This window comes from Peromyscus californicus, unplaced genomic scaffold, assembly GCF_007827085.1.
Source record: "Peromyscus californicus insignis strain IS unplaced genomic scaffold, ASM782708v3 Scaffold_2__1_contigs__length_46816999, whole genome shotgun sequence".
NCBI lineage: Eukaryota > Metazoa > Chordata > Mammalia > Rodentia > Cricetidae > Peromyscus > Peromyscus californicus.
In genome coordinates this window covers 8,702,453-8,722,321 of record NW_026294540.1, presented here as the reverse complement: position 1 = coordinate 8,722,321, position 19,869 = coordinate 8,702,453, and positions in this window count along the sequence as shown.

Here is a 19,869-nt window from a genome sequence, read left to right as displayed (position 1 = left end):
AATGCTAGTCAAGGGCTTGCTCATTGCGTACAAAGCCCCGGGGCGGCTGACGTTTCAAGGGAGAGTTCCGGAGAACTAAGCTGGCTTGGTGGTGAAGAGCAAGCCTGAACCTGCGTCCCAGGGCAGCACATGAAGGAAAAAGTAGAAGAGTCGATTGCTCTCCTCCTGAGTGCTGGGAAGAGAATGTTGTGGGGTGTGTTCTGAGAGGGAGGCCAAGGTGGCTGCGGGCTGGTTGATTAAGCAGCCTAATTCCATCAAGTATGGAGATAATGGAAGAGATTCCCTGCAATTGTTCTGAAGAATTCCATCGCTTCCACTTTGCCTGGAGGCTAAATGTGTGTGTGTGTGTGTGTGTGTGTGTGTGTGTGTGTGTGTGTGTGTGTGTGTGTGTGTATGTATGTATGTATGTGTGTGTTTGCCGGCATGCTCGCCTTCAAAAATCTCCATCTGAGGTGCTTCAAGTTCCCCCACAAGGAAACTTTTTTGCTGGTTCACACTAGCTTCAGAGATGGGGAAACTGAGATCTGGGAGGTGGACCAAAGAGCCAGTGAGGAAGTGGAGGACTTTATTCAACACTGGAGAATCTAATTGGCCTGGGATGCTGGAGGACAATTTTGAAAGAGGAAACAGAAAGGGAGAGGGAAGGAGGGAGAGAAAGGACCCAGGAGGAAGGGGGGAAAAAAGAGTAACCAAGGAGGGGGGTTAGGAGGAAAGGGAAGTAGGGGAGAGGAGGGGAAGGGAAGGGGGGAAGGAGAGAAAGGAAAGAAAAACTAAGAGATGGAGAGAAGGGAAGAGGAGGGAGAAAAGAAGGGAGGGAAGGGTACAAAAAAAGGAGGGAGAAAGGGGGAGGGAGAAGGAGAGAGAGAGAGGGAGGGAGAGGAAAGGAAGAAGGAGAGGGAGAGAGACTCTGCCATGGTGTTTGAAACCTCAAAGCCCACCCCAAGTGACACACCTCCTCCAACAAGGCCACACCTCCTAATCCTTCCCAAGCAGCTCTGCTCCCTGGTGAGTAAAGCATTCAAACAGACACCAATGGGACCTTCTTATTCGAAGCACCACATCCTGCTTGAAGCCTTTTATTAAAACCCCTGTTGTTGGGACTGGAGAAATGACTTGGAATTTGGTTTCCAACACTCCCATTAGGCGGTTAGGCGGTTCCCAACCACCTGTAACTCCAGCTTCAGGGGGGTCTGACAACTTCTTCTGGTCTCCAAGGACACCCATGCACATCTGGCACATATCCACACAAACACACGTATATACACATAAAATAAGAACTTAAAAGTAAACAACGTTGTCTGCTGTTTTTTTGTTTGTTTGTTTGTTTGTTTTTGTTTTTGTTTTTTGTTTTTTTTTGGTTTTTCGAGACAGGGTTTCTCTGTGTAGCTTTGCGCCTTTCCTGGGACTCACTTGGTAGCCCAGGCTGGCCTCGAACTCACAGAGATCCGCCTGGCTCTGCCTCCCGAGTGCTGGGATTAAAGGCGTGCGCCACCACCGCCCGGCTGTTTTTGTTTTTTTTAAAGCAGAGCAGCCTCTCAAAGAAACAAGGATGAAGAATACACCCAAATTTCAACCCAAATTTCTAACAAGTTGTGACTGGATGTCACCAAGGAGCTCACACTGTCTGTTTGTAGGTGTCTTACTTAGGGGGTTATCATTGTTATGATGAAACACCACAATCAAAGCAACTTGGGGAGGAAAGGGTTTATTTTATCTTATTTTTTAAAGATTTATTTATTTATTATGTATACAGAAGAGGGCGCCAGATCTTATTACAGATGGTTGTGAGCCACCATGTGGTTGCTGGGAATTGAACTCAGGACCTCTGGAAGAGCAGTCAGTGCTCTTAATCTCTGAGCCATCTCTCCAGCCCAAGGAAAGGGTTTATTTGGCTTACACTTCCACATCACTGTTCATCATCAAAGGAAGTCAGGACAGGAACTCAAACAGTGCAGGATCCTGGAGGCAGGAGCTGATGCAGAGACCATGGAGGGGTGCTGCTTACTGGCTTGCTCCCCATGACTTGCTTAGCTTGCTTTCTTATAGAACCCAGGACCACCCACAATAGACTGGGTTCCCCCATCAATCACTAATTAAGAAAATGTCTTACAGGCTTTGCCTACAGTCCAGTCTTATGGAGGCATTTTCTCAATCGAAGCTTCCTCCTCTCAGATGGTTGTCACAAAACTAGCCAGCACACTGACAAGAAGAAAGGGATCTGTAGACCCTTTCAGGTCTTTGGGGGGGGGGGCAATCTCTGTAGACGTCAGACAAGACTTCATTGCCCGTAGGTCCTGTCCCTCACTAGCTCAGAGCAGTCAGAAGGCCTAAGAGTGGCACCTGAGCAGATGCCAGCGTGACAAGTTTAGTAACTGTCATTTGGTTCTTACTTATAAGAAGAAATAAAGGGCATATGCTTGTCTGTGTCCAGATCCCATGACTCAGTATCCTATCATTTTCTCCACTCACTATGCGTGTGTGTGTGTGTGTGTATGTGTGTGTGTGTGTGTGTGTGTGTGTGTGTGTTGATACGGGTGCACATAGACAGTGTGTGGAGGACAGAGGACAACCTTGAGTGTCCTTCCCCAGGCACCCCCTCCCCTTTGGGTTTGAGACTGGGCCTCTCATTGGCCTGAAAGTTCACCACACAGAGCAGGCTAGCTGGCTCACGGCCTCCCCGGGACCCTCTTGTCTCAGCTTCTCTGACAGAGCTGGGCTGAGAGGAGCGCAGCACCGTGACTTTCTGGGGATCCAGACAAGTCAAGCATTTCACCCCACCCCACCCCCACCCCGCTGGGTTATCACACCAGCCCCTGACATTTCCATCTCAGAAGAATCAAAATGTTCTCTGTCTGAAAAGGGAGGTGTGCCAGAACAATCTTGGAACCTCTCCTTCACTGAGCATTTGTTAATACCTTACTTGACATTCTCTAGAACATGCTAGAAAAGGGTGATGAAATTCATTAAGAGAAAACAGGTCAACGGTTCTCAAACCGGGTTGGATAGTGCATCAGCGGCTCTCAGGGCTTGGCGACCGTGGAGGGGGTTGAAGAGACCCTTGGCAGGTGGCAGTCCACCCGGGTTTAGCCAGCAACTCCTGTTTCAGCTCCAGTAGGAATTTGTTTGGGGAATGGCCAAACCTGCCAGCATGGGTTTGTAATCCCAGCAGCGGAGGGCCGAGACAGACAGGTCCCTGGAGTTTGCTAGCTGGTCAGCCTCGCTTGTTGAATTACACACACACACACACACACACACACACACACGCACACGCACACACACACGTGCACACACACACTACATCACACACCACACATACACACATACTCACATACGCCCTCATTACACACTCACACACACTCACACACTCACCACACACACACTACATCACACACCACACATACACACACACTCATACACACCCTCATTATACACATACACACACAACTCACCACACACACACACTACACATACACACTCATATCCTCAGCACACATACCACACAAATACACACACACTCATCACACACACACTCACCACACACATACCATACATACACACTCACACACACCCTGATCACACATACCATACAAATAGACACACACTCATGTGGTGGTATTGTGTCCTGCTACACACTCATCATGCACACACTCACCACACACACACATACACACACAACACACATACACACACTCACACATTCCCTCATCACACACAAACTCACACACATTCACACTCACCACACACTCACATACACATTCATCACACACACTCACACACATACAGAGAAATCTTTGTGACTGGAGATGTCATTCACTTGATAGGGTGCTTGCCTAGCATGTGAAGGCCCCGAGTTTAATACCAGCACCACACAAATACAGGCAGAAGGGTCTGGAGTTCAAGGTCATGGAGCCAACCTGGGCTGTCTCAAAAAAATAATGATTTGTTCAACACGGCCGAATACATTATATACTTGTATGAAAATGTCCTTATGAAACCTGGTACTGCATATAATAAATCTATACCAGTAAACAGGAGAATTGGGGGGTGGGGGTGTTGAGATTAGCCTGGGCTCAAAAAGAAAGGAAAAAAGAGGACCTGTAGAGATGGCTCAGCGGTTAGGAACACTGGCTGCTCTTCCAGAGGACCCAGGTTCAGTTCCCAGCACCCACACACTGGCTCACAGTCAGCTGTAACTCCAGTTCCAGGTATCCAATGCCTTTCTGTGGCTCCACAAACCCCGGGCATGCACATGGTGTACAAACATACTTGCAGGCAAAATACTCAAAGTAAAATAAATAAATCTAAAAAGAATTTGTCCGCAAATTCTAAAAGCAAGACTCTGGTTCCTTACAATTAGAAAATGCTTATGAGTTGTGGCTTTAAACAAACCTCCGTCTCTGCCCTTTTTGCAGCTGAGATCCTAAGAGGCACTGGGTGGTAAGCTGCCTTAGTCACATCCTGGGGGCAGGAACAAATAGTTTTTCATCAAAAACAGAGCCGTGGGAAATGTGTCATAAACAGGGGATACTTACAGCCATCTAATTAATAAAAGATTCTCACCCTTAACTTGCAAATGGGTCCTACAAATAAATGAGTAGGAGAAAGACCCAAGCCCGGGAGACCAGGGCCCAAAGCTGGGGTTCTCAGAAGGACAAGTGCAAACAGCTAATAAGCACATGAGAAGATGCTCCCTGTCATGGAAAACCGCAAAGGAGAACCATGAGCTACTATTTTTTAACCTCTCGCATTGGCAAAAATGGAAACTCCATGGAAAGAGCGGAGTTGGGATCCAGGGGGCCAGAAACCTAGTTCCCCACAGCAGTGTGGGTGAGGCTGACATGATTACGACACCATGGAAACGCAACTGTCGGCTTCCTTCCTTCCTTCCTTCCTTCCTTCCTTCCTTCCTTCCTTCCTTCCTTCCTTCCTTTCTTTCTTTCTTCTCTTTCTTTCTTTCTTCTTTCTTTCTTTCTTTCTTTCTCTTCTTTCTTTAATTTAAACTGGCTTCACATTGCCACTTCTGGGAATATGTCCACGGGAAATGAAAATGCCCGGCTATAAAGACATAAAAATATGAGGATGCTTATTGCGGCGATGCTTGTAACAGTTTATAAACAACGACCTGGAAACGGCCTGGCTGTCCATGAATGGAAGATGGCAGAGCACACCAGGATATATTTATACAAAGGAGCACGGCACAACCACTGAAAACCACATCTGGGTCTGTGAGAGTGTGTGGCTGGGGAAATGCTCACCACAGCCTAGTACATAGATAGAAAGCTGCTGTGGTCCCGTTTTTATTAAAAAGAAAAAAGATCAAATCCTGCAAGTGTTTTTGTATGTTTTTATAAAGAAATAAAACTATAAGGAAACATCTATAACAGATTGCCTCTCCCCACCCTGCTTTTTTTTTTTTTTTTTTTTTTTTTTTTTTTTTTTTTTTTTTTTTCCTGGATAGGACTTCACGTAGCTTAAGCTAGCCCTAACCTTGCTATGTAGAAGTGGTTGGCCTTGAACTCCTAATCCTCCTGCCTCTGCCAGGGTGTTGGGATTACTGACAGTTACCACCACTCCAATTTATAACAACTTACTATCCTGCCTGGGAGGAAGTGGAAAGCCAACTTTATTTTAAATACTTTTCAAGAAAGATTTTATTTTTAATTCTGTGTATGACTGTACTTCTTTTTTGTGAGTATGAGCACATGACTGAAGGTACCTTCAGAGGCCAGAAGAGGGCCTTGGATCCCCAGGAGCTACAGTTACAGATGGTTGTGAGCTACCCAACATGGGTGCTGGGAACCAAACTCAGGTCCTCCAAAAGAGCAGTGAGCCATCTCTTCAGCCTCCTAAATATGTGTGTGTATGTGTGTGTGTGTGTGTGTGTGAGAGAGAGAGAGAGAGAGAGAGACAGACAGACAGACAGACAGAGACAGAGTCTCACTGTGTAGTCCTGGCTGACTTAGAACTCACTATGTAGACCAGGCTGGCCTGGAATTCACAGCCATCCTCCTGCCTCTGCTTCCTGAGTGCTAGGACTAAAGGTATATCTCATCATGCTCAGTCCTAAACACTTTTTATGTGGATGGGTGGGTGGGTGGGTAGATGGATGGATGGATGGATGTATGGATGGATGGATGGATAGATGGATGAGTGGACAGGTGAATGGATTGATGGATAGATGGATGAGTGGACAGGTGGATGGTTGGATGGATGGACAGGTAGATGGATGGAGGGATGGACAGGTAGATGGATGGATGGATGGACAGATGCATGGATGGATGAACAGGTAGATGGATGGATGAGAAAGTAAACAAACACTGATCACATTAGCATCCCTAAGCTCTTGCCCTCCTCCAGCGTCCCATGCAGCACAGTGGTCGCCTTGTTTTCCAGAGGTTCTGACACTTGCTCAAGGTCCCCACCACATCCAAGGACCAGTGCTCATTCCAACTCAGCCCATGGACTTGCAGCTTCCGCCGGGCCCCTTGCCCTTAGCACCTTTGGTCTTGTGTGGGTGTGCTTGGTGCAATGTGTGTATTTTGGGGGTTTGGGGTGAGGGGCAGAAGTGTTTTCATAACTGCCTCGAACCCAGAGCCAAGATGCCCTGCTGAGGCATGGGCCCCAGAGTCCCATGGGCCTGTTTTCCACCAGGCCTTCCCTTCTGAGTTCCCAGCCTGGGCACTTGGGGCTAAGGGCAATCAAATTAAAGTGGCCAAGGGAGGAGGAGGGGGACAGCCAGGCAAAGGGCTGGTGGCCAAATCCAGGAAGACCATGCTTCAATTTGCATAATAATTTTGTTAGCAACAATGGGCACGCAGGACATCTATTTAAAGGCTGTAATGTTAATTTAATGGGAAAAAAGCTAATACAATTCCCCCAGAATTTTTCAATTAAATTAATGTGATGGGCTTTAATGGATAGCTTAAGTAGAGAGCGCGAATAGGAGAAATATTGCATAAATTATACATACATTTATATACGCGCTGCCCGCATAGACAACCCCCTGCTCTAAGGTTCTGACATATGAGAGGTGCTGTGCTTAAATCTGGCCGCTGCTTACAACTCTATTTCAGTTAAAGCAACCCTTTTATCATTCCACGATGGGGGCTGTTGCTCCCAGGGGAGTTTCCCCAAGCCCCTTCCCTTCAACACCACACAAGAAGATGCCGGTCTTAAAGAGACAAAATGTATCGAACCGTACGCCAGGATCACGCACATCTATATAAAAAGCCAATGACAGGGACATATAGCTGGACATGCAGATCACGTCTCTCGGTCCCAACCCAAAGGCACCTGATGGAGCAGGAACCAAGTGGTCTGAATTGTACGAACCGCTTGATTTTTTTTTAATCTGTTCCCCTTTTTCTGTATATGTGGTGTGTGTATATGTGTATGTCATGTCTGTATACATATCTGCATGCATAGGTAGGGGTGCTGGGCGATTTTCTGTGCATATGTACACCCATGCGTGTGGGGGTACATGAAGATGACGTTGGGTGTCCCCCTTGATCACTGTTCACCTCATCGTTTGAGGTAGGTTCTCTCTAAACTGGGAGCCCTGATTCAGCTCGTCCAGATAGCCAGCTCACACCGGAAACCCATTGTCTCTCCCTCCCCAGGGCTGCAACTGCGGATGCTCTCTCACTGGCCTGGAACTCCGGCCTTCATGTCTGCACAGCAAGATCCACTGAGCCATCTCCTGGGCCTCAGGAATCGCTGCTAGAGAAAACCAGGAGCACAGGTGTGGGTCTAGTGAGGACACTGTCGATGTGATGTGCAGGAAGCCCTGGGCTGGCAACCGGCTCTGCCACTTCCTGGCTGCCTGAGCAGGAGTCAGCCAGGAGATGGGGCCCAGCCTCCCTTTTTTCTTCTGCGAAGTGGGGATATTAATAGCTGTCTCGCAGCTTGCCTGCTCTTGCTCAGCGCCCCATGGAGAGCGTGGCAGAGGCAGCGGGAAATCGGATCTCTGCTCAAGCAGCCAGCAAACTACTGAGTTTAACCTCCAGAGGGCTGACACCTGAGAGAGAGAGGGGCCCGCTGCACCGCTGGGCGCTAAGGCCTTTCTGGTCCAGAGAACTGGGTTGCGGCACGCTGGCCAGCTAATGGCTCCCTGCTGTTCGCTGGTGCAGCTGTCTCCCCTCTGAGACTGACTGCTGAGCTGCCCCCTTTTCAGGGAAGCCCGAGGGTGACAGCAAAGTGGGGGCAGGGGAAAGCCAGGCCTCCTCAGGGAGCTGTGGGATGCTCTCCCTGGGGGCACAGCCCAGCTCTGTAGTGGAGGTAGGCTGAGAGCATGAATCCCCGGGGACAACATACTTAGGCAGTCAGAGCAAAGCTGCCTTTCTCAGGGCTTGGTTTCTTCTGCTTTGGAATGAGACCCTGTAGGAGAACTGCCTTTCTCTGCAGAGTGGGAAGGTGTGCCACAGGAGAACTGCCCCAGACATTTCCAGCCACCAAGTGCACAGTCTGTCTGCAGGAAGATAGAGGGGCTCTTTCCACATCAAAGCCGTCTTCTCCCCTTACTGAGGAAACCCTAGACCCAGTGATATGGGGCGTTCCCACTCTCCCCAGCAAACAGCAGAAACAGAATGGAAATTCACCAGGCAAATGAGCACCGGCTCCCTTCTGTTGGAAAAGGAAGTAGGCAGTGTCTTAGAAATCAGGAAGTCAAACAATGTGAATACTTTGGAAGCCTGTGTTGTCCTTGATGCTGAGCAATGATCAAGATGGTCCCCATCAACTCACCTCCACCTGTGTGCACACATCAGTATGTCCACCCACTCTCCCATACACCCATCCATCCATTAATCTATCATCCACCCATCCATTGATCTTTCTGCCCACCCATCTATCCATCCATGTACCCATCTATCTATTCCTCCATTTTTCCATTCACCCACCTCTCCACCCATTGAATTTGTCTATTCACTCATTCATCGAATTTGTTTGTCCACCCACCCACTTATCCATCCACCTACCCACCCACCCATTGGATTTGTCTATCCTCTCACCCATCCATTCGTTAATTCATACATCAAATCAACCCACCCTGTCGATTCTTTGAATCCACCCATCTATCCACCCATTTCATCCATTCAGCAAACTGTTCTATGCCTTGTCGCCTGTGTTGTTGATGTAGGAGAGCTTTACACTTCTGTGAACGTGTGTTGCTGTGAAGGGCTAAGTATGCAAAGGGGAATTAGTCAGGGCTCCTCCCTAAGGAGTTGACAGTCTATTTAGGGTGGGGGTTGGGAGGCAAACATTAAGGAGAATGAGGGAAGAAGCAAGGCAGTGTGGGGAGTGGAGGAAGCCCCAAGTTGAACGTGGATTGTTGATATGGGCACAGCCATGTCAAGGAGCCCAATGCCTCATCTTCATGGGAGTGGCAACCTTCCTTGGGTGATGCTCAAAGACATAGCAAAGCCTTCCTCAATGGCGCAAGTGCAAACAGTTGACCAGTGTGCCCCCAAACCAACAACTGCAGCTCCTTCCTACCAGAAGTTTACAGCTGAGACTACTGGCCCATACACCTCTCCCTGCGCTGTACCCAACGAACAAGCTAGGTTCCTGGTTGCTCACAGTAGTTGGCATGAGTCCATCAAAATGAGCGCAGCCCAGCTGAGCCCAGCTTTTCTGTGTGTCTGTCCTTTCTAGATTCTCTCAAAGTCCCTGGTCAGGGTTCCAGAACCAAGCCAAGCAGTAGGCAGCAAGATAGGATGAGGTAGACTCAGAGGAAGCAACGCCTCCCCAACACCTCCATTTCACACTTGGGGTCTCCACGACTATAAAGTGGTGACATTCCATTGTTTTCAGTGCCCACCCCCACACACCTTGTGGAACTTCACTATGGATGCCTGGGAGGTGAAACTCACAGTCAAAAATTCTTCTAAGATCCATCCTCAAAAACCCTCTGAATTAAAGGCTCCGAGAAGACTGCTCCGAAGACCCACCTCCAAACATCTAGTCCTGTGTCTCTGAGCAACCTTAAGATTGGATGGTCTTAAATGTATTTCTCGGACTGGAGAGATGGCTCAGAGGTTAAGAGCACTCACTGACTGCTCTTCCAGAGGTCCTGGGTTCAATTCCCAGCAACCACATGGTGGCCCACAACCAACCATAATGAGATCTGGTGCCCTCTTCTAACCTGCAGGTGTACATGCAGACAGAACACTGTATACATAATAAATAAATAAATCTTTAAAAAAAATGTATTTCTCAACATGGTAGGCATTGCGAGCGGTTCTCCACCCAGTCATACGGAGGGGACTGGGGTGGGACAGGCAATGGGTGTAGGGGGATCTGGCCGAGCACTTGCTTCTTCACACTGCACATTTTTGTTTGTTTGTTCTTTCGAGACAGGGTTTCTCTGTGTAGTTTTGGTGCCTGTCCTGGATCTGACTCTGTAGACCAGGCTGGCCTCGAACTCACAGAGATCCGCCTGGCTCTGCCTCCGGAGTGCTGGGATTAAAGGCGTGCCCCACCACCGCCCGGCCACACTGTACCCTTCTAAAGCTGTCAAAATGGTGGCTGTCAGCCTTTATTGAGCACCTCCTGAAGATACAGCATTCTCACGTTATATCCCACGTTCTCACCGACTTGCCAAATGTCCCTTGGGAATGGCAGGTCATGCCAGGTGAGCACAGCTGGCATACATCTATAACTCCTGAGGCTGAGCATGCCTCCCTTGTGTGGGCACTACCCTGTGTGGTTTACTGACTCAGCCCCTATCGTTAAAGGTTTAAGCTCCTTCCAGGCTTATGGGCCAATGAGCATCTTTGGACATACATCTCTGACACCTATGTAAGTCTACCTGCCGGATACACGGGGCGACACTGTCTTGTTCACCGCTTTGTAAATATTGCTTAAGCAAACACACATTTCATGGCAGGGCAAAGCACCGAACAAAGAGTTTCCGGTTCCCATCTCTCCTCTCAAGTGGCAGAAACGCCACCTGTGGTTGGAGGGACTGAGGTCAGCACACAGAGAGACAGAACCCAGAATTGGAATTATCATGTAAGCCCCTTGATCCAGCTGGGCCTGAAGCCACCCTATTCCCGGACTTGTTTGTTCTATAAACCAAGGCTTTCTCCTTGTGGCTTAAGCCTGTTTGAGCCGGGGTTTTGGAAGTCATAGTTTGAAGAGCCCTGACTATCCAAAATCATCCCTTGTCCTCCGAGAAGCGGGAGCTGACTCATGCTTCTTTTTCCCCTCTCAAAGCCCCGGGTGCTGTCTGTACTCAGCTAAGTGCTTCCTCTGGGACAGTCACTGACCTCTCCCCAGCCTCCTCTGCCCGTGTCCCCAACACCAGGACCAGAATGGATCCTGAAGAAGGTTTGCCTGGCAGCTCTGTTAAGTGGGGACTTGATAAATCCATGCAAGGAACCTCCTGGCAGCCACGAGCCTTGTCTTAACTGAGTTCAGCGAGCGAGCTTTGCCAACAAAGCAGAAACAGCATCCGTTCCAGGGCACTGGTCTGTGAGAAAGGAGGGGTGGAGAAAGGGGGGAGGGAATCTTCCAGGAATCTCTGTCCTGAGCCACCAGGCGGACGTCACTGGGCAGATGGCCCAGTGGCCCCGGAGGTCTCTGACTGTGTTTAAACTTTCCATTCATTTCCAGAACAGGTTTGGTCTCAGGGAATCATGCCCCGCCTGCCACACACAAAGCATGCTATTTACGTGGCTAATGTTTATAAAGTGCTCTGAGGGACCTTGGACAAGAGCCTCCGCACAAGTACAGCACTTTATAGGCCAGGAGAAGGGGACAAGAACCTTCCTGAAGGGCTTCCAGAGTGTGAAGTGGTCCGCATACCCCAGGATTCCAGGAGGGCTGAAGGCTGCCGGAAGCGATAAGCACGTGCTCTGGGTGCCAGGCACACTCCTATTTTCTCCATCTAGACCATATGTGAGCACCTACTGTGTGTCAGGCACTGTTCTGGGTCTCCATTCCCCTACCCTCTCTGCCCAGTGAAGAAAGTTGCTAGCCTCAGAGGAGGAGATGGGCAGATATGCAAATGAGCGATTTGCAACGCTGATATATGTTAAAAGGAGAAGTAAAAGATGGTCAGTGAGGGACTTGGGGGTACTCTGAAGTCGCCTGCCCCAAACACTCGATTGGCACAACCACAAATGATGGGGATCCCCTATTTCATGGACCGCTCCTAAGAGCAGCCTGCTTAGTCACAGACAGAAAATGCCAGCACTGAAGAGGCTGAGGCAGGAGCATTGCCCGTTCATAGTCAGCCTGGGTTGCACAGGGAGTCCTTGGGATGTAGAGATGGATAAAAGGAAAGAAGGATAAAAGGAGAGGGGAGAAGGAAGGAGAAAGAAGAAAGGGAGGGGAGGGGAGAATGTTTTAAGGGTACTCGGGGTTAAGACTCAAACATAGAAATGATGTCACAAAGGCCATGTGTTATACCCAGAGATCCCTAGAAGTAAGAGGCATGGGCCATGGGTTCAGGAAGTTAAGAGCCATAGGGGGGAAAATATGGACCAACCTTGGCCGTAGTTTTCATGGGGAACAATTGGTTGGGGAGGGTTAAGCAGGCGTAGTGTTGGCCAGCGTGGCTAATTTCAATGGGCCTGGGGCACAAAGCTGTTCTTCATTATATGGTACTTTGGGCCTGACATGAGCAGGCATGTGGATGGTGGTCCAGGACACAAGATCAGATGCTGGGGCGGTGCCTGGAGATGCGGCCTGCCTGGCCAGTTGACACTGCTCCCTGGCACATCATTTACTATCTACTGCACTCAGCATCCCTGGGAGGGATAAGCCCTCCATGGGGTCAGTAAGTCCACAGACATCTCAGAAGATAAGACAGGTAGATGTGCAGGGCCAGGTGGAGACTCCAGCTGTCCCCCTTTCTTGGCCTCTTGCAGTCACCATAAGAGCAAGGACTTTGGAAGAACCCTAGAGGGACTCTCCACCTTAGGAAGAAGGCAACCAGCTCTATCCCAATGTGTCGTTGATGATGCTGTCAGCTGTCTATCACAGGTTCTCCATCCTCACCAGCCAACAGGACAGAGGGTAAAGTGAGGTGCAACATTCCCAGTGTGGAGCTGACTGATGGAAAAGAAAAAGAATTTGTGCTCAAACACCCAAGAGCTGTTGGGTGTTTTCTTACACATCTTCCTCATTTCAACCCCGAGTTTGCTGTTGGGGGATACCCCCTCATGGAAAGGACAAGAATACTGTTTTCTAGAATGTAGCGGTCGTGCCCATGCTGTTTCAGTTTGCTGGATTGTCCAGTTTTCATGGATTTGATCCCAGACATGCTAGCTTGACTTATTCAGAGAAAAACTCTGTGTTTCAGCCACAAACTGTACCCTCAGCCCTTGCCAAACATATTGCAATCCTTTCAAAAGGTCCTGACAGCAGTTGTCCAGGAATCTAAAGTTCTTTTTCTGGATCCCATCTCCATGCCCTCTGTGCATGCCTCCCATTGGTCCCCAGGGGATTCATCCTGCATGGGAGAATCATGGAGCTGATTTAGGTTTAGCCTGACGGTAACATAAGGCAGAGTACAACTGTATGGTAATTCCTCTGTAACCGAATGCCACATGAGTGAGGTGAGTGATTGTGTGAGTTGGAAGGGTGGAGGGACTGGTAGCTAGGTGGATGGATGGATTGGTTGTTGGTGGGTAGGTGGATGGATGCATGGATGGGGCGGGTGGATGGATGGATGGATGGAAAGATGGATGAGTTGGTGGATGGGTGGATGAGAGGTGGATTGGTAAATGGATGAATAGATTGGTGGATGGATTCATGGATGCGTTGATGGATGCATGGTTGGATGAGTTGGTGGGTGGCTTGGTGGATGGATTGGTAAATGGATGGACAGACTGGTAGGTGGATGGATGGGTGTGATTGATGGGTGGGAGTAGATGAACAGATTGATGGCTAAGATTGGTAGATCGATGGATTTATGGATGGATGATGTATAGATGGATGGAGGGAAAGGATAGAGGGCTGGCTTCCCTACTGATGAATTTTTGCCTCTAGGGTGAGCTTCAGAACAGGATGGACAAATGTGCTGATGTCAAACAGGCCTAAGTCTCCAGATTAAGTCGTATTTAGTTTCCAGGCAGGAGGGAAAGGATGAAGCATGCTCCAAGCACAGCTTGGTTCAAGGGAGTGCTGGGGATTTGGGATGGACAAGGGTAAATCCTGCTGTGATCTGAAGGACACAACAAGGCAGCCTTCTGCTGAAAATATCTCTAGACAACTCCACCCACCCACCAACCCACCCACCCACTACCAATCCATCTACTCACCCACCCACCAACCCACCCACCCACTACCAATCCATCTACTTACCTACCCACCCACCCACCCACCAATCCATCCACCCACTACCAATCCATCTACTCACCCACCCACCCACCCACTACCAATCCATCTACTCACCCACCCACCCACCCACTAACAATCCATCATCTCACCCACCCACCTACCAATCCATCCACCCACTACCAATCCATCTACTCACCCACCCACCAATTCATCCACCCATTCTCCTATACCCCACCAGCCCATTCACCTACCCACCCACCCATCTGACCAATTCATCTATTCATCCATGCACCAATCCAGAAAATACCAATAACAATTGCATTATTTGCCCAACTGATACAGACACAAAAGTTTCTGTTGTTAGAAATTATATCTTCACAAATTCTAAAACAAAACACAAATAATCATGAAAAAAAATGTTCAAACTCACTGGTAATAAAAATTCAACTAAAATAATTAACTTTTTGAGACAGCACCTCTCTATTGTAGTCCTGACTTTCCTGAAACTTGCTATGTAGACCAGAAATCCTCCTGCCTCTGCCTCCCGGGTGCTGGGATTAAAGGCAAGGGTCATCACACCCAGCCTTTATTTAATGTTCTTGAGACAGAGTCTATATGCATCCCTTACTGGCTTGAAACTCAAGTGATCTTGCTGCCTCTGCCTCCTGCATACTGAGATCAGAGGTGCCAGAAGTGCAAACTTAAATAAACAGATATTAAATTATCCAAGTTTTTCAATTACACAAGTTAGTTTGGCAAAGTATTCTGAGAGGTGCATCCCACTATACTGTTTATGAGAGTATTAATTGGCATAGTCTTTCTAAATAGCAATTTAGCAATTTTCACTGATAGTCCCAATTAAGCCATACCCTTTCACTCATTAGCTCTTTTTCTAGGAAATTTCCCTAAAGAAATAATCAAGGAGGTAATCAAATGTCTAGGTATAAGGAAATTGATTGTGGTGCTATTTACATAAAAAAGTGTCCCTTCTACGTTCAATTGAACTATAATCAAAACAACTATCAACTTGCTCATCCATCCACTCATTCATCACCCATCCATATCTATATCCATCCATTCATCCAGCACCCATTCATCCATCCACTCATCCACTCATTCATCCATCCATCAATCCATCAACCCACTCATCCATCTACTCATTCATCACCATCCATTTCCATCCTTCATTCATCCATCTATCCAGTCATCCATCCATCCATCCATCCATTCACTCATTCATCACCCATCCATATCCACTTGTCCACCCATCCATTCATTCATCTTCCATCCATCAACTCTTTTATCCATTCACCTAACTATCAACTCACTTATACATCCACTCATTTACCACGCATCCATATCCATCCATCCATCCATTCATCCATCTCTCTATCCATCTGTTCATCCATCCATCCATCTATCTATCCATCTGTTCATCCATTCAACCATCTACTCATCCATCCATGCAACCCACTATCAACTCACTCATTCATCCACTCATTCATCACCCATCCATATCCATATTCATCCATCCATCCACTACCCATTCATCCATCCATTCATCCATCCATCCACCACCCATTCATCCATTCATCCATCCATCTATCCATCCATCCATCCACTCATCCATCAACCCACTCATCCATCCAGCCATTTATTCATTCATCACCCATCTATATCCATATTCAGTCATCCACCACCCATTCATCTATCTATTCATTCATCCATCCGTCCATCAACCCACTCATCCATCAACCCACTCATCCATCTAGCTATTCATTCATTCATCATCCATCCATATTCATCCATTCATCTATCCATTCATCCACTCAGCAAATAGTTATTAATTTCATATGATATGCTTTACCTTTTTTACCCTTGTGATATGCTTTAAATGTAAAATTAAGGAAAACTTGCAATATAAAATTTCATATATAAAGTAACTCTAACTCTTTGAAATGTATAAACATTCACAACCCAGCAAACGCACAGAGGGACATATATTGAACCACTAACCAGGATGATGTGTGTTTCCACAGTTTTTATTTTCTTCTTTTATTTTTCTGCTTTTCTAAAAAGTTTTACATTGAGCCCATCAGAAAAAAAAATGTATCAAAGTTTCTTTGTATTGTTTAAAAGTTTTTACAATGAACATAAATGATGTCACTAGAAAAGAATATGGTTGTTTTCATTAAGAAAAAAAGGTAAAAAGCCAGACCTGGTGGCGCACACCTTTAATTTCAGCACTCAGGAGGCAGAGGCAGGAGGATCTCCGTGAGTTCAGGGCCAGCTACATGGTTAATTCCAAGCCAGACAGGACGACATAGTGAAACCCTGCCTAAATGGGTGTTTTAAGTTCTAACATAGCTGCAGAGGAAGGCCTTTTGCCTGGGAAGAGATGGATCCCTGCCTCTTCGGTCATGGCAGAAAAGTGAGGCAGTGGGGAGAGCCCTCAGGCTTCCTGAATTCACAAGGCTGTGGACCCTGAGCCTAAGAACCAGATGTGTCTAGAGAACACCTTGCTTACACTGTGCTTGGCCTGCACTGGGCACGATTTGAACCATTTCCTGCCAACCCCACAAACTCCTGGCTTCTTGTATTTGTGTGTGCACACATCTGCACAGTTACATAAGGAAGCCAAAGAACAACTTCAGGTATCCCTCAGGTGACATCCACTTTTTTTTTTTTTTTTTTTTTTTTGAGACAATCACTCACTGGTCTGCACCAAGTAGGTTAGGCTAAACTATGGCAGTGAGTCCCTGAGATCCACCTGTCCTCACCTCCCCAGCACTGGGATTAAGAGTGTGTTCCATCGCACCAGGCTTTTTTTTACACGGGTTCTGGGAACTTGAATTCAGGTTCACTGTCTGAGCCACTTCCCCAGCCCCTGGCTTCCTATAAATCGAGCAAAGTCTTCCAGGAAGCCCGAGCTGAGCAAGAGCCTCCATCATCCCCAGGCTCCTCCCTTTTCGTGTGTCTGACCCTGTAGACTTTAGAATCAGTGATTCCTCATGTCTACCACATACTGCTCTTGTGCAAATGAGGAAACTGAGACCCAGGAAGAATTATGGCTTATCCAATGCCATGCAGCTGAGCTGTGGCCCAGTTAGTCCCCACAACTTTCATCCTAACTATGAGTCCAATTTGCAGCTGCTCTCTCTCTCTCTCTCTCTCTCTCTCTCTCTCTCTCTCTCTCTCTCACACACACACACACACACACACACACACACACGGCCATACCTTTTTTTTTAAAGCTAGTGTCTCATTATGTAGCCCAAGCTGGCCTTGAACTCTTGTCTCAGTATCCCAAGTGCTGGGATGACAGGTGTATGCCACTAAGCCCAGCCAAGCTACCCTGTATGTGTGTCAGGACACTGCTGGTATAATGCAAGTAACAAACACTACAGTAAATTTTTTTGCTTATAGAAGCAGAGCATTGTGGGATGGGGCTGTGGCTAAGACGGAAGCAGAGCATTGTGGGATGGGGCTGTGGCTAAGACGGAAGCAGAGCATTGTGGGATGGGGCTGTGGTTCAGATGGCAGAATTCTTACCTAGCATGGAAGAAGCCCTGAATTTGATGCTGGCATCACATAAACCAGGTAGGGGTAGCGCACATCTGTTATCTTGGGAGATTGAGTCTGGAGAAGCAGAAGTTCAAGGTCATTCTCAGTCTGGGATAACTTGAGAGCCTGTCTTAAAACAACAACAACAAAAACAAACAAACAACAAAACCAAAAAACAATAAACAAAAAAACAGGGTGGCACACACCTTTAATCTTAGCACTGTACTTGGGAGGCAGAGGCAGCAGGATCTCTGCGAATTCCAGGCCAGCCAGGGCTACATAGTGAGACTCTGTCTTAAAAGGGAAAAAAACCTCAAAACCTTCAAAATAGTAATAAAAAAGCATCAAGCAGAACATCCATAAACCGTCACTTTATTGTCAAAGTCAAGTTTGCACTGAGCACTTAGCCATCCAGCAGAACCTCTGGGCTCGTCAACCAGCATCACCCAGCACATGCAATGTACACTGTGCTACAGTTAAGAGTCTCCAGGTGACAGGGACTTTCCATTCTGTCATTTTGTATGACCCCCATCCTACACACAGCCCGTGACTGATGACGACATCACAGGACTGTATTAGACGTGTGAACGCGTCATCGTGAGTTAATAAGTTACCTTCCCTTCATTGTCTCTTATGCTTCCGGTCCAATCTGTTCACTCTCAAGGTGACTTGCAACAGAAAATGGACTTGCTTACCTCCTCTTGAGGTACCCAGGACCCTGACGTAAGTGATCTGTGAGCATCACTATTGCTGGGCATGGCAGGTTTTACTGTTCAACAATTATTTACAGAGGAAACTGACATTCAAAGACATTAAATGCCCATTGAAGGTCACTCGGCTCAACGACAAGCTGATTCACAGCTCCCACCCCCTCCACCCCGCCTGGCTGCCCCGGAGCCCATGATGAAGTGATTTCAGTAGCCGAATGCTATGCCACCTCTCTGTCCCAAATAACCAGGCCTGGGCTTCGGACCAAGCATCTCCCTCCACGGCCACAGTGACCGCAGCGGCTCCCTCCTTTGTCAAAGGGCCACCTTCATCTCTTTTATTTTATTGTTTTCACTTATTTTATTGCCTTGGCACAAGGCCGACAGCAGAGGGTATGCAGAGATCAGAGCCCGCCGCTCCTCTGGAAATGACTATGAGTTCAGCCCTCCTCCCAGTGTCTGGAACCCGACGTCTGGAAAGTGGAACGCGGCATCAAATGCTGCTGCTGCCGCCGCCGCCGCTGCCGCCACCCCACCGGATCTCACTTAGGGGCACAAAAGCTGGGAAATTTCAGAGCCACTCTGGCCCAGGGATGGGGAGGAGGCCTGAGCTCTTAAGCCGGCCTTCCAAAGTGTCTCCCTGGCAGCAAGGACTACGGTGGCCACCCGCCGGCCGGCCTGTTCCATTGCAAACAGGAAACCCCAGAGTTTATAGATGACCCCGTTACAAGGCAAATGTTTTGGAACAAATTGTTCATTTAAGTCCTTGTTTTCCACTAGCTCCCTTACCGGATTCCCCCCGCCTTTCCCACCAGCCCTCTGTCCTTGTTAAGTCAGGGCCGTGGCGCCACCTGCTGCCCGTCACAGGCAGCAGGGGCTCAAGCGGGATTCCGGGGCCCTGGGTCCTCTCTCCCCACGTCTCAGAAGGACAGGACAGTGGTTCTCTGCATCCTGCGCCGCCCCCTCCTCAGTTTGCAATTAAGACGAGGTACCAAGTCACTGGAGAAGTTCTCCGTGGTTAGGTGACCTAAGAGTCCCTGCCCCCATCACTCATCTTCAGGGACCGCAGGGTTCACATGTGCAGAAAAGACAAACCAGATGGTATCACCACGCAGAGCCCAGCCTCGGTCCCCCAAAGGCAGATATACCAGCATCAGCTAGCTGTGTGACCCCGTGGACTCCATTTTTTTTGGGGGGGGGTGCCACACTAGTTCCTATGCCAGGTGGGATGAAAAGGTTGTGCATGGGCCTGGTGGGTAGTACATACTCTTTCTGCATGGTCCCTTGTTCTGTCTAGACCTCAGGAAAGTGG